The 12960-nt window shown below is 38.3% G+C and overlaps 1 long non-coding RNA gene across 2 annotated transcripts in view; it reads left to right on the forward strand.

Annotated features, from left to right (window-relative positions):
* Positions 1-1789: 1789 nt before the first annotated feature.
* Positions 1790-12960, forward strand: part of LOC140706809 (uncharacterized) — a 42898-nt gene continuing 31727 nt past the window's right edge. For both annotated transcript variants that reach the window (XR_013544721.1, XR_013544722.1), the window contains exon 1: positions 1790-9321. This is a non-coding gene — a long non-coding RNA (uncharacterized LOC140706809). The remainder of the gene's footprint in view (positions 9322-12960) is intronic.

A 12960-nucleotide genomic window follows, 5' to 3' on the forward strand; every position in this document is an offset into this window, starting at 1 on the left:
ATCAGATCTCTCCAAGAATGGGCACAACTGGAGCACTAGTTTTAGTTGTGTAAATGCACTCCTGGCCACCGCCCAAACCTGGCCATCCAAACTCCAAGACAAATCCAAGAGCATACCCAAGCTGTTGTGATCCAGCAGAGATGGCATCCCTTTTCCTTGATCTGTCTTTGAATTGACCAGGGTTCTGTACGTTTATGTTCTGTGTTTAGGACAAGAAGGAGACATTCTTCTCGGGTAATATTTACAAAGACAGGAACTTAGGATCTCCTTTTGTCATGAACTTATGTGGAGAGCATCATTGGGGACAACACTGAGACTGGCAAATGGCTCAACTTCCAATACAACTAAGATATCTGGATATGCTAAGATCATAGAAGTCACAAATATTTATCTAAGGCAATCTTTATCCCCACAAATAATTGCATTTACAATTTTTCTCAATATTTGAAGGCCTAGATTTTGTAGTTTAGTTAACGATTTCAAGAAGATGGAATTTCAAAATAGAGAGCTTCACCTAATGGGAATTAGAAAGAGACCAAAGGTGCTTCCAATTGTGGCTTTTATTGAACAAGATTCATAAAATGTCGCAGGGTTTCAGACAAGAATGTTTTCCAATTGTAAGCCTTCCATGTATGCCCATTGCTTCTGCCTTTGTCTGTACCACACACATACACATATACAAAAAGAGAGAGGTAGAATAGCTGCATCATGAATTTTGACCGGTAGTGCAAGGAGCTACCCATCTGGAAGCACAGAGAGATTAGGGCAGATAGAGTAAGTCCAGCTGTGTGTTTGTGGCCCAGGAGTTCTGTTGGAGAGAAGACAGAATGGCAGGCGGGGAAACTGGGCAGGCACTTGCCTCTCCCTAAGCACAAGTACAGATATGCTGTCCACTCATACCAGCACTGGTATTTCTAAGCCAGGAAGCTTCTGAGCTAGCACAAGCAAATAACTAGAAGAGGCTTTCGTCACTGGAGATATCCCCGTAGCCAGAGTCTTGAACACTGGCATTTTCTAATGCAAAAATGGGCTACAATCTGAGCTTCAGTAAAATGGCATATGCAAAAATTTGTACCAATGATCATCTTGCTATTTAACTCCCTTAACAAGAACAACATGTGCCAATATTTCTTGTTCTGTTATATAATATCAGTCAATGTTTTTATAATTTTGATTGACTGTGCCTGTTGTTTCTGAATAATAATAATAATAATAATAATAATAATAATAATAATAATAATAATAATAATAATAATAATAATAATAATAATAATAATAATAATAATAATAATAATAATAATATGCATTAACCCTAATCGAGAGGCTTGAAGTTGTCTCTTTGGCTGAACACTGAATGAAACTTCTCACTCTCTTTGCCAAAAGATGGCAAGGCTATTGGAAGGGATGTTGGAGGGGTGACCACAGCCTGAGATCCTGATTGGAGAATGTGGTTCAGCCAGGAGATGGAAAGAAACTCTGGTTTCTCAGAAATTGTTATTTGATGTTGCACTAAAACTACTAAGCTGTTTCTCTCCTGTAAATCAGGAGGCCCCTTTGCACCAAAAAGTGGATGAAATAAATGGGACTGAAGCATGCTTTTCTTACTCTTAAGCTGGACCATATTGATCCAGACATATTTTCACTCAGAGAGCGAGACAATCCTTCAGAGGAAGGACAGAATAAAATAATTTCAAGCCAACTCTTCTCATTAATTTGCCTTTATACTAACACTCGTCCATGCCAAACAAGCTTTCTCCAAGTAGGAGCTGAGCAGAGTCCCTGAGGAATTTCTGCCACTGATTGGCTGTGAGGAAGGAGATTGGGTGTGTGGGGCTCGCTGGGGGATGGGGGAGGAGGAGAGGAAGGTTTGAGGTTGGCAGGGAGCTAATGAATGCACTATGTTTGCTCATCTTTACAGAGTCACTTATTACCACTAATTGGGAGGGACAGTTCAAACAAGCACAGAGGAGCAGTTGTCACATGAGCGTGACATGGTTTTAAAGAGGCAGTTACGGAGGATTGCACTGCCTGGCCCTGGCCCCTGATCTCCTCCTGCATCCTGGCTTAGCGCCTAGTACACATCCGACTCAAAGTGGGGCCTTTGTCAGGAAGCTCCATTACAAGTCAGCAGTCTTTCATAAAAAGCAGGGCCAGGCCAGTCATTCGAGGGAGCTATAGACAGACGCACAGCTGTCCCAGACACTCAGAAAGTCAACAGCTGACGGAAGGGGTGGGCTTTGGTTTTGGCTCCAAAAGGACACAAATATGTGATTGGAATTAATTTGTTGTTCATAGTTTGAAGTTGTTCTTTACAAGTCTGTTCCTTGTGGCATTAGAAAACAAATATTAAAATCAGAGCATGAATTGCTCATTGTTTCTCATTTGTATGATAGCACTCCTTCATTTCCAAGTGGACAGTAGATTGAAATGACTATGGACTGGGTTTTTGTTATATCTGCAGTTAGTTTGGGGGGAAAAGCTCTTGTGTTGGGGGAGTTAGATCCTCTCCCCTTCTGCTCCTTTTCCACCTTGATGTAGGGATGGAAAAATACTTTGACCTGATGAGCCATCTTGATGAGGAATTTTAAAGCCATGTGAGAATTCACACCTCCAACCAGGTGTGCGCCAAAGAGCTTTTTATTTTGCTCTTTTAGATTTCCATAGTTTGTGCAAAATACCTGTAATGCCCTTTCCCTTTGAAAAGCAAACTACATACACATACACACATACATGCATCATAAGAACAGAAGGGCTGTACTGTATATATATAATGTATATAAATATATCTCCAGCTGCTGTTTCAGATTGTTAGACAAAGTAGCAATCATCTGCATTTGGGGATGTGCACAAATGGCACAAAAGACTGCAATTAATACAATTTGTGCAAAACTTCATTCTTACCACTGCAAGAACTCTGTCAAAGGAATGTTGCAGTCTCTTGCCTTTGCTCACGAGGATGAGACATGCCAAGATTTCCTTCCCAATTCTAATGTCTCCCTTGTGGGTCCCTAGTTTCTAGAAGGCTCTTCTCCTAATCATCTCCATGGCTATGTAAGTCCCCACTACTGCAATTGCAATTCCTACACAGAACAAATTGGGGGGGGGGGGGACATTCCAACAGGTTGAGCCCCACAGATATCATTTTTATCTTGGATAGCTTTCTCGATTGGAATAATATCACAAGCAGGTCATTTACGAGGATGAATAGCACTTCATTCATCTAGGACTCTACTCTTCTTGGGTAGATCTCAACAGTTGACCTTGTAGCTGGAATTCCTCTACTCTTACATGTTACGCTTACAGAGGTTACGGACGGCAGGAAGTTTACAACTCATTCAATAACCACCACTACACATTCACTGCTCATTGCCAAGGTTATGTCCTCCTGGAGGTTAACATTACAAGTCAGGGGTCCTCCTGCAACTGGACACCATTATATTTCCATAGGAGCTCTCCCCCTTATTAACATATATATTCTATGCCACTTTCTCCCATAAAGGGACTCAATGTGGCTTACAATAATTAAAATACAAGTAAAATTAAAAGTATAATAAGTTATTCAATTTGAAAAATAAATAAATTAAACACAGAAGAATATAAAAATAATAATGGGAGGGGAAAACACTTTTAAAAAACACACTTTACAAATACTATACCAAAATCACAGAAGTGTCCAGCTTAAATGTGCAATGTGGTTAAAAAGTCTTTTTAAAAAGGAATATATTTGCCTGTTGATGAAAAGAGGGATAGGGTCAGCCTAGCCTCCCAAGGGAGGCATTCCACAATATAGAAGCAGCCATAGTTAAGCTCCTCTCTTGCATTCTCACCAAAAAAAGCCTGAAAGGACGGTGAGACTGAGTAAAGGGCCTCCCCTGAAGATCTTAGCAGTCAAGAAGGTTCATATGGGGAGATACAGTTCTTCATAAAGTCTAGACTCTAATCATATAAGACTTTGTATCTCATAACCAGCACTTTGAATTGGGCATGGAAATGGACAGGTAGCCAGTGAAGCTGTTGAAACAGGGGAGTTACATGCGCTCTGTAACCAGCTGCATGGCTGCAGTGTTTTGGACCAGCTGAAGTTTCTAAACCCTCTTCAAAGGCCGCAGGTTATAGTACTTCAGCGGGATGTAACTAAGGCATGTGTCACCGTAGTCAAACCAGACTTCTTGAGCTTTACCTGTGCAAATGCAATCATGCCTGCTGCTGAGACCTGAGCATCTAGGCTCAGGGATGAATCCAGCAATACACCCAATCACTTTGTTTGGATTAAGGTGCAATCTGTTGCCCTCATCCTATTCTTTTACCAATGCCACTGGTTTAGAACATGAACAGCTTCCCTGGAGTTGGGCAGAGAAACAGAGCTGGGTATCATCTGCATATATGTGGGACTTGACTCCAAAACTTCAGACAATCTCTCCCAGTGGATTTACCTAGATGTTAATTGGTATGGTGGAGCACAAAGAGAAACCCTAAGGGACACCACAGGTCTATGGCCAAGGTGTCAAACAAAAATCCCCCAGCATCACTTTCTGAGGTAACCCCTCCAGGAAGGATTGGACTATGGAGTCTCCAATTCCCATTTCAGAGAGCTGGTCCAGAAGGAGACCAGGGTCAATCATATCAAAAGCTTCTGAGAGTTCCATAAGAACAAACAGGGACACACTTCCCCTGTCCAGTTCCTGTCAACATGACCAAAGTTGTCTCTGTTCTCTAGCTAGGACTGAAGCTGGAATTAAATGGATCCAGTTCATCCATTTTATGCAGAAACTCCTGGAGTCACTACCTGCTCCATTACTTCGCTCAAGAATGGAACATTGGAGATTGAGCAATAATTATCCAGTATGATGGGGCTTAAGGAGGGTTTTTTTTCCAATTGCAGGCTCACTATTGTCTCATTTAGGCATGCTGGAATCCTTACCTACTCAGCCACTCCCACTCTGGCTGCTTTTATAAGCCATGAACGGCAAGGACCTAGGACCTCCAGGGATTATGTTCATAGACTGAAACATATCCATTACCAAAGGACACATATCCATTAACAGTATGTCCTTGTGGAATTCTCTTGTTCTAATGAAATAGCACTGAGCACCTAAAGTTCTGTTGACCTCATAGAAATGGCTACAAGTCTACACTTTCAGCCGTCATCACTCAGCATGGGAAAATCAAGTGCCTGTTCAACACCAGGAATTTTTTTTATATATCTTTCATTCCTACCTCCGTCTTCTTGATCGAGGCTGACAGATCTGGAGTTTTTCCCTTGACAGATGTGACATCTCTCTGATGGCGTCAAGCTCTATTCCCCCTCCACCAAAAAAAAGAAAAAAAGAAAAAAAGAAAAAAAGAAAAGAAAAGAAAAAAAGATATTTGGTAGACTTCCCTTCATTTTTCTCATGTGCTCAACATTGTACTATGGCATGCTGTAGCTATTTTCTTATCGTAAACAAACAAGAAAACAAAAGTCATCCAGATAATGGGTATTGACCTGATTTCCCATCTTATAGTTATACCATGACTACAGGAATGTAATTAAACCTTCAAAGGTTGAAAATTACAGTGCTCAAAAAAACAAAAAACAAAAAAACAAAACAAAATCAAAGTCCAGTGGCTCTAGTGATAGTAGCCAGAAAACTGGCTTCATGTCATACTTGCCTATAAGGACCCTAAAGTCTAAGGTCCTTGTTGTAGTAGAAATGATGGAAGGGCATATGCCACACTAGTTTTCCTGATCTAAATGGCTATGCCAGCATGATTAGATCACCATGCCTGTCTGCCTTTGCTCAGTAGCAATTAGGATGGTTGCTGGGTGGAAGCTCATAGGATCAGGCAGTGAGACAAACATTAAAACCCTGCAACTGTTAAACACCATCACAGTATTTCACAAGAAATAGGACCACCCGAGTTTAAAAACAGAAGCACGTGTTTTCAGGAGGTTCGGGAGCATCTCCCTTCAGGAAGGGTGTGTGTATGTAACAAACAAACCTATGTCGGTCAAATGTGGAAGCAGAGAGATGAGCACACAACGTGCACAGAACTATTGAAGATCATGAGTAAGAGGGAAAAGATCAAATAAATTAAGATATAGGATTAATTGTACCCAGTCCTCTAACTGTACATAAAGACAATTGTCAATACACGGCACATAGGAACATCCAAAGCTGCTTGCTATTGTACCAGAGCATTGGTCCATCTTGCCCAGTATCATTGATAGTCCCTGGTCCCAGTTCTCCAGGCTCAGGCACAAGCCTCTCCTAGCCTTGCCCAGAGATCCATCATATTCCATGGTGGTTGCCCATCCAAGTACTAAGAGGCCTGACCCTCCTTAATTTCCAAATCAGATTGGGTGTGTTCAGGATGGTGGGGTAGTGTTGGCGTAGCCACACAGTCCTATACATATTTATTCAAAAGTGAATTTACATTAAATTTATACAGGTTTTGACCCAGGGAACTGGAAATAGGATTGCAGCCTATTGGAAGAAGCAGAATAGTTGATTGCAGCGCTAAGCAATTAAGATAGTGAAGGAAGAAAAACACAGCCAAAACAATACGAAACCACTGCTTGATACTTTCCCGGCCCTTTAAACCTTTATTATGCTGTGGTCTGAGATTATTTTAGTTTTGTGTTTTCCCCCTTCCCCATCTTGATAACTAAGCACTGGGGTCAATTGTTCTCCTGCTTCTTATTTTAATCAACAGAGGCAAAGTTGGAAACCACTGATCTAATCAACAGGTGGCATCTGGCCTTGTTTGTTTTTCAGACCCTCATAGGGTTGAGTCCAAACTTGGTCATGCTTACTTTACAGTACTGTATACCCCTCGGAACAAAGAGACAAATTAGTCTTAAGTCTAAATGAGTACCATTGATTTCAGTAGGTCAGTCCTAAATATGACTGAGTCTAGATCCAACCCATAATGTTTTTCCTACAACAAGAATCTGAGATTTGCTCTGCCATGTAGGTTGCCATTTATGCTGAAAGTATGTGTTGCAGGAAGCCACGCTTCCTTGTGTCAGCAGAAAATCATGTGTGAATTGGTCCTTAGGCAGCATAAATTAGAGAACTGAATCAGGAGTGTTTAGAAATGCTTATATCGACCTATCTCAATGTAATCTCTCTGGGTAAGATAGCAGAATTGTCTCCCCCACCCCTCCCCACTTTTCTTTTCCTTCCTTACTGTAGAGCTTCAAATATATTGGCACTTACTTGGTTTGGTCATCTGAAAAAAATACATTTCCTATTAGAACTTACCCATTAAAAGGTTTTAGAAATAATATGAGAAATTAATGGTTTACAATAATGATTTTAAACACTTGAAAGGAAGAAAGCTAACCTGGAGACCTTCACTGTTCCATGAATAACTTCTGCCTATGCCTAAAATTGGTTTTTGATTTTTATTTAAAATTCAAATGTCTGATGTTCTTAAATTAAACAAATGATATCTGAAGGGGGAAAAATCAGCCCCCAACATCTGCAGATTATGATTAGCATTTTGAAATAGACTGCTTGAATTGAACAAGGATGAATGCTGCCAGTCTCTTTTATTCACTCGGTTTATTTAATGAAATGCTAGAGGTCAACCCTTTGTCCTTAAATTAGTTACTATAAAAATCTTTTTGTACTTTCCTACTTGTTATGATGTCTTATAAGCGGAAGAAAAGGTTGCCATTAATTATGCCTTTGTTGAATATGGATAGCTATTCAGAGTTAGTTAGACAGTTTCAAACAAAATTAGCATTGAGCAACTCTTAGGCCGACGTCAGGTTGGTTATCAAGAATTTTTTTTCCTAAGAGAATGCTCTTCTGCAAGTGTGCATTATCTAATATATTCAGCTTTCAGTTGCTAATTTTTTTTCCAGATGAAGATGGGCTTAATTGAGGTTGTGCTTTTAAGTTTGTAGAGCTCTTCAACGTCTCATACAAAAGCATCTAGAGGCTTTTCATTTGTCTTGAGTATGTTTCAGATGTACAAATATTATTTACTTTAAACTCTAAATCAAAAGGCATACTGTAACTATTTTAAATAAAACATTACTCTTGCCTGATACATACATACATACATACATACATACATACATACATACATACATACATACATACATACATACATACATACATACATACATACATACATACATACATACATACATACATACATACATACATACATACATACATACATACATATGTGTATGTATGTGTGTGTGTGTGTGTGTATAGATAGATAGATAGAGAGAGAGATTCATAAATATACACTCACAAACATCTCACACTGACATATACATATAAATATTCAAACATCACACACACATGCACCTTTTTTAACAATATATTTGGAAGGTTGACTTATTAGGAACTATAGTGAATTATAGTTTTGTAGTTAGTTTCTTGCAGGCATTAAATACTATAATATTTGTACAATATAATTAAAATAATGCAGCACTTCTGTTAGGTGTTATTTAGACCACAGATTCAAAGATCTCGATGGTTCAGCTTTCCATGGAGTCCAGATACAAGTACACCAACACTCCCTCATTATATTGATTTGTATGATTTTAAGAATTTGGGCATCAGCCAAAATTCTTCTTCTTTTCCGTAATGCAATGTGAGTTCAGAATCAGACTGGAAACTACCAGCCAGTTGGGCTCTCACCCTTTATATAAGGAGTTGAGTATCAAGGCATCATCCTTTCAACACATTTCTGAGGAACAAAATTGCATTGGTTAGTAATGACTTGTTGTGTAGTGTTAAAGTCATATAATAAAAGACTTGATACTTTAAAGAAAGCAGCAGAGAAGGGAGAAAAAAGAAAAAGCTACTAGGCAACTTAGAAGATAATTAGGAAAAATAATATGAAAGCACTGTGCTAGCAGAGGATTAATCTTGGCCATTGTGTATGTAAATGAGCATTTAAAAATATAAAGTGTATACCTAATTCTCTCCCCCCCCCCTTCAATCTCCTTTCCAAAGCTTCTCTTGGATTAGCTGCTTTTCTCAATCAACATTCCATATACTTGGAGATGAGACTGTAACCTTGTAACGCTTTTAGATATAATGTACATTTCTTCCTCATGCATCTCCCCCATAACATTTTAAAGGCTAGCTTCTAATGACCTTGTGATGAAAAGATCCCAAGTCAGTCTTATTATGGCAGTGTTTCCTTGAGCAGAACCTCTGAAATATGTGAGGTTGAGACCTTTTGCTATGTACAAATCCTTTAGTTGCCTGTAATTATTATTATTTTTTTAAGATGGAGCAGAGGGATGGGAGATGGAAAGAAGGGAAGAGAAAAAGCATTTAATGAAGCTGACATAAATAAAACTTGGTAAGAAAAAATATTTTATAAATATTTATAAATGTTCATCTAAAAATATTAGTGAAGTAACATATTGGTTTCAATTAGCAGTTAATATAAACTTGTCTCACAATGGCTGATTTGCACAGATATAGAAAAAGTAACGGCTACAGTAAAAAATATTTCACTGATCCCATGCTAAATTGGTGTATCAAAATATCAGCAGAATACAGTACAGACTTCATGCGATCCTAGGAAGAATGGGGAGTTTGATAAAGAAAATATTGGGATTGTTTTATTTAATGAAGCACATTCGTTGCAGCAAACTGATTTCACTCTATTATTTAAAAAGCACTCTCTCACACATTATGCTTCTGTATATTTGTGGGGGGTGGTAACGGGGAACACAGCATTTGCTGGAACAAATTATAAATTTAGTACACCATTAAAAAAATCTTCAGGGGTCAATTCTCCACTTGTGCTTTGTCTCCTCTGCAAGTGCTTTTATGGTTTCCTCTAATATATAGGATTTATCTTCAGCCATGTGAAGAGCTTTTAAATTTAATCCAGTGCTGGAGTAGCAATTTGTTGCTACAGCTTTAAAATAAGATTTTCTTTTAACTTTCTCAAGATGCAGACACTTTTGTCTATGCCCATTGAAAATAAATTGTGTATGTGCAGACACGTGTGTGCTCTGCCTCGTTCTGGAACTCAGACACACTTAAAATATGGGTCTACATTGCCCTAAGGACGGTACATAATTGTCTAAGATAACATGTGATACTGTAAACCTGAGAATTCTCCAGATTGCTTCAGACCCCTCTTACCCACAGAGCCGTCTTAGCTCCATCTAAACAGAAGAAGTTTCAAAAGGTGTCAAAATGGATGTCATGTTTTTTTAAAACTTTTGTTTTATCAGAGAGATTTGATTATTTAAAAAAAAACGAAAATAAAACTTGTTATCTAACTTTGAAAAAAAATTAAACTTTTTTAAAATTGTGAGCAAAATTTCTGGAATCAACTGGATTCCAGCTGAGATCCATGCGTGTTCATTTCATAAACAATAGACATGATGTGGAAGCCGTGCAAACAAAACATTCTTGGTGTCTTCAAATATTATGCAAGTCTAACATAGGAGAGATGTGTGTTGTGTGTAAGCTGTAAGGCAGCACAACATCATGAGGCTCATGAGGGAAGAAAACCATAACAAAGAGGAAACTGTCTTTTAAAATTGGAAATTTTCAGCATAGATTATTTTGAAAAATGAAAGGAAAGCTTTGTTTAATGTTATCTCAAAGCATCTATTAAGAAACTGATACATCGCATTATATTAATACATTTTTTTGTTCCAGATTCAAAATTATTACTGTAGGGTTGTGGTTATTTTTGGACTCAAGGGATCTTTGAACCAGCTATATAAAATAACTCCTTATAAATAAATATGTCAAAGGCCAAGTATTAAAAGATAGGGACAACCTAGGCAATTTTTATGTTTTGTCAAGGCCTTATTTGATGTCAGGCTGGATTATTGCAGTGAACTTTTGAGATACAAAATGTTGCCCTAGAGTCTTATAACATTTACTAAAATGACTAGACTTGCACATTGTCTGACTACTTTGCCTGTATACAAATATATGCATCCACATGTTTCACACACACACACATGCACACGTGCACAGACGCGCACACAGGCACACAGGCACACAAATTCTCATTGGATAATCTATAGTGCAATATATTTAATATATTAGAAAAGGAAGTGGAGCTTGCCCTTAAGAGACACTGAAAAATGAACAGCTAGCATCAACTCAGGCCTGTACAGTACAAATAAAATAATATGGAAAATAATATTGTGGCATGATTTACACTTTCTGTTTTGGGAGGGGTGACAAATAATGATTCACAATAATGGTTCATTGTTTTCGTATTAAGCATTCTCAGTTTTTAAAATTGAACTTTTACTGGCAGAACTGTGCAGAAAAATGTACCCCCAGTGTTTGAAAGAGCTACGGGAACCTCGTGTTGCAGCAGGTATAAATTGCAACTGGAAAACAAATCAAGGAACCAACCCCATCCTCAATACTCAGAGGAATGCTAAGTGAACATTTAAACTCTATTGTTTAAACTCCAGAAAGAAGGAAAAAAATCTTTCACATCTTTTTTTTTATCATGTAGTTATTTTAATGTAAACATTTGCCCGTTTAGATGAAGTGTTTTCATTATTAAGCTAATTTCAACATGTTTCAGATAGACTGATGAGTAAGAAGCAAAGCACTTGCTGATGAGAAACGAAATCCTGTCTTGCTTGGCTCGGCCTGCTGTCAGATACATCTTCATTAGTTTTTGTCATTCACCGATGGCAAATGCTGTATAAATGAGATGACGATCAGGTCCGCCTTGATAACTTGCCTTATCTCATTAGTTTTCACATCAAAGTTAATCAGCAATGTGAATTGTAATTGCTGTAAGAGACAATGCAATAGATCACTGGGCCCTTCCACTCTCTCCCCCCCCCCCCATGGCATCTTGAAACATCAGCAGGCTGGTGAGCGGAGATAGGCTCAGAAAGAAAATGATGTGGAAAGCATAATAAGCAAGCTGCTCAGAATTAATGAGCTTACCCAATAAGAAAAGAATAACCAATCAATGTGAGCTGGGCAAATATAATTTAGGAATAATTGCTTGATTGGTTGTCTATAGTAGACTGATTTGACCACACACAAGGATTAAGAATTAAGATGTCAAGGGAAAAAAAAAAGGCAACTGAGGTTTTGTAATTTTTGTTTCTTTTTCCTTTACAGCTGATGGAGACGGGTGTTTGATATGTTATTCCCCAAGAATGAAAACATTAGCTAGACACACACCGTTCCCTTCCTTTATGGTTCCCGTATAATTAAAGGGGCCTTTACAAACCCCAGTGGTGATATTTCTCTATGGGACATTATAAACAGATAGGTCACGCTTTCATGAGAAGGGAAAAAAGGTACTTCTAAGTGAGTTGATTTAAAAGCACTGATTTATTCGTAACCATATCTAGCAGAAAAGATTTTTCTTTGATTTGATTGCTCAGTAGTGTTTTTGGATACATTTACAAAATATAGCAATTGTAGTGTGAAACCAGGAAGCAATTCTTGTCATACCTGTTCTTTTAGCATAATTTCCCCTCCAGCCTACACCAATTACTATAAAATAGAACTCTTCTATTCCACTGTCTAAACTATTGGGAAGGTTCCGCCAGAAGGTAAATTTGCTTTGATCTACATTACACCTAATTGAGTCACCACCAATGTCTCTATCCTAACATCAAGAAATGTGAAAATGTTAGATTATTTCACTGGGGATTAAACCTAATTTTCGCGTGTTCTGCATTAACCTATTAGGCTGACTCATCTGCATTGCTAATGTAGCTCAGGCAGCTGTCACTGCTAAAGAAAAACATGATCATGCAATCCTTGAATGAATGATTCCAGCTCTGATTAGTGTTAGTGAAGTTAGCTGAGCCCTAGTGATAAGGAAAGAAAATTCCCAGGTTGCCAATAGCTTTGAAAATTATCAGACTGAAGGAAAAAAAATGCACCTCCTGACTCAGAGGCTCAAGTCCAAAGGGAGAGATGAGTGACATTATTTAAGGCTGCTGCCTATTAAGACTAACAAAAACATTATCCTCTG

The sequence above is a fragment of the Pogona vitticeps genome, chromosome 4 (assembly GCF_051106095.1).
Source record: "Pogona vitticeps strain Pit_001003342236 chromosome 4, PviZW2.1, whole genome shotgun sequence".
Taxonomy (NCBI): Eukaryota; Metazoa; Chordata; class Lepidosauria; order Squamata; family Agamidae; genus Pogona; species Pogona vitticeps.